At 37.8% G+C, this 3,176-nt stretch overlaps 1 pseudogene; it reads left to right on the top strand.

The window, feature by feature from the left end:
* The first annotated feature begins 1,946 nt into the window (after positions 1–1,946).
* On the top strand, positions 1,947–2,206 carry LOC118723605 (annotated as a pseudogene).
* The last annotated feature ends 970 nt before the right edge of the window (positions 2,207–3,176 follow it).

Here is a 3,176-nt window from a genome sequence, read left to right as displayed (position 1 = left end):
TTACTGGTTAGAACAATTCACGTGTCCATCCACCTCGTTAGTACCTGATGGAACACAAGACAATTTCCTCAGACTGAAGTAATTCTCTGAAGGTACCTAGTATAAAGAGCTCTAATACTGGGAAGGAAAAAGTGTATATTCTGTTCTCAGTAACAGCTGTGCTAGTGGCTATGGTGATTTTTTAATTTTATTTTTTATGAGGATTTGAGTCTTATAATCATGGTCTAAGTATTTGTTGAATTTGGAGCTTTAGCTATATTCCTCAACTAGCGCAAGTCCAGGCTGTCTCCGGTCACTGCATGACTTAGATTGGATTCCCTGGAAAAAGTCTTTTTTCATGCAGAAAAGTTATCAGGGCCTGCTCTCAGAGATAGATCTGTAAGACTGGGCAGAGAGAGAAGCTGACCCATGGGGTGTAATAAGGAGGCATCATCAATTTGTGACAAGATCCGGAGTTGGGATGATCCTCAGAGTTAGCCCAAATTGAAACAAAGGACTTTTTCAATTTGTTTCCATTAATCTAGTCATTTGCTTCTCTGGGTAGAGCATCACAGAATCCATTACAGTACATTGTTACAGAAAGAGACAGTGCACAGATAAATATAATAGCAATATTGACTTATAATGAAGTCATAACTCAACATATTAAAAATCATCTATCGATAACTATTATTAAATGCTTTAGAACGTATGGCAGGTGTCTTGGAAAAAGACAGCATTCACCTCAGATGGCTCAAATTATGAGATTTCTATTAAAGTTCAAAGATATGGATGTATCAGGAAATACATAGGGATAATATGGCACCCAGAGACTGGCAATGGTAGGATGCAATTAAACCTCTGGGGTACAAAGGACAAGAGACATGAAAATCAGTACAGAATTCTAATGTGAGTCCTGAGAGAAGGCCTGCAACAGTAGAACTGCAGTCCTGAAGATGTGCAGGTATTGACAGAGAGGTGATGTCAAAGCCCGTGTTTACATGCTGATGCCATTGATCTACTCAACTGGAAGCCAACTAACAAGTGAGTGTGGAGGAGGTACTGCCCAAGAATTAGTCTCCTCAGGCACGTAAGCAGAATGGGAGCTGGCAAATGCAGAATAAGCAGCACTGCTCACAAATAGAACATAGATTTCTCTTCTGTCCATAAAGCAAGCCATTTCCTCAAACATATTTGACTAATAATCCCCAAGTAAAACACTTAATAAATAGACTACCAGCAGAGATTCTTAGGTCTCAGGAAAGAAGAATTTCATTGACTCATTTTATTTTATTTTTTTTTCCCTCTTTAGAATAAGCCCTCAGGAATGAAGTGTAGAAAGAAAAATATATCTCTAATTGCTAATTCTATGTTGTAAACCACCAGTGCATTTTACTTGTTGGGCAGGTGCCATACAAAAGATGCTGTTATTGAGACCATAGCAATTGCAGATACTAGAGAGGTACCAGGAGAATAACTAAAATAAATAATTATTACTAAATGTTCAATGTGGTGTGTAAGGCTTTTGCAGTACAACACCCATTAAGTGTTAGTCACATGACTAAACCTTATGCATATTTTTCTCCAAATTTACCCCCTCAGGGGCAAATTACCAGCACAGTTCTGAATAACATTATTGTAGCTATTAGTCTTTGTGTGCATAATTCCCCATCCATGATGTTTACAATTTTCTCCTTAGTGTTTCTTTGAAAAGTGGCACAATTACAATATTTTCATTATACTATGGCTTACACAGATAATTAAACAAATAAATATGCCCTTACACAATTCATTTTAAATGTTCCCGGTGTTTATAAAACTCCCCCATTTTGGGAGAATAGAGACATTCAGAATAGAGATGCACACCCCAGCTTTGGTAGCCACGGCTTCTCCCTCAGGAGCTGAGCCCAGTCAGTCCCTCCCTCTGGAGACCCTTGCAGTCAGCCAGCTGCTTCTCCACTGTAACCATGTGCCACCAAGGGGCGGTGATCAAAAATGCCAATGCGTTGGAGGAGATCCAACAGGACTCTGAGGAATATGCTATTCAGGCTTTGGAGAAATATAACATAGAGAAGGACATTTCAGCCCTTATGAAAAAAGAGTTTGACAAGGATTCTAGCTCCACTTAGAGTGGAGGAACTTTGGCAGTTACCTGACACATAAAACTGAGCACCTCGTCTACTTCTCCCTGGGCTAAGTGACCATTCTACTATTCAAATTTGGCTAAAAGCATGGACTATGCCACATACCCAGTGATCCATCCCAAAACAAGCACTGTCATCTAAATCTCAAGTACCAGAGACTGAAATCTTCAGCTCTGCCTAAAGAAACACCTTGATCTTGAACGTTTATTGTGTTGTTTTATACATAGGGTATTCTATGTACTCATTTGCTGTGGTTATAAAACAATTAGCAAAACAGCTGACATTTGTATTTATTTTCTCCATACTTCTCTGCTTTATGTTCTGAACTCCTCAAGATTGACTCCTTTCCCCAAAAAATAAATATTTGGAGAAATGGAAAAAAGGGAAGACATTCAGAATACATATAATTTTTAATTTCTTTTACAAAGACCTCCTCAACTTTACATATAACATTAGTAATTCACTTTCCAACCAGAAATGAAACTAGTACAAAACAATAACAACCTCAGATATTTTACATGGGAATGGTAAGAACAGTATATTTTCATTTGGGAGGGATTTAGAGAGATGAACATTATTGTTGAGACAGTAGTTGATTTAATTTTAAGTGGTTAGTATACTTTTGAGCTGAGTTAAAATCTCAAAAACATGCTGAAACCGATTTGGCTCAATGGATAGAGCATCGATCTGCAGACTGAAAGGTCCCAGGTTCAATTCTGGTCAAGGCATGTATCTTGGTTGTGGGCACATCCCCGGTAGGGGATATGCAGGAGGCAGCTGGTGGATGTTTCTCTCTCTCATTGATGTTTCTAGCTCTTTATCCCTCTCCCTTCTCTGTGGAAAAATCAATAAAATATATATTTTTTTAAAATCTCTAAAACTTGTGTTTTTAACTTATACCATTTTTGAAGGTGCCATATCTAGTTAGAACTGGTACTTCACTACTATAAGGATACACACCCCTCCCCTATTTCATCTTCAAAGTAATAAAATTTTAGAGTTATCTGGAAAAAAAATTTATTTTGTCAATAAAGAAAACAAGTCTCGGAAATG

Source organism: Pipistrellus kuhlii, unplaced genomic scaffold (assembly GCF_014108245.1).
Source record: "Pipistrellus kuhlii isolate mPipKuh1 unplaced genomic scaffold, mPipKuh1.p scaffold_m20_p_2, whole genome shotgun sequence".
Classification (NCBI taxonomy): Eukaryota; Metazoa; Chordata; class Mammalia; order Chiroptera; family Vespertilionidae; genus Pipistrellus; species Pipistrellus kuhlii.
Note: the sequence above shows the minus strand (reverse complement) of the source record. Positions and strands in the feature narration are given on the sequence as shown.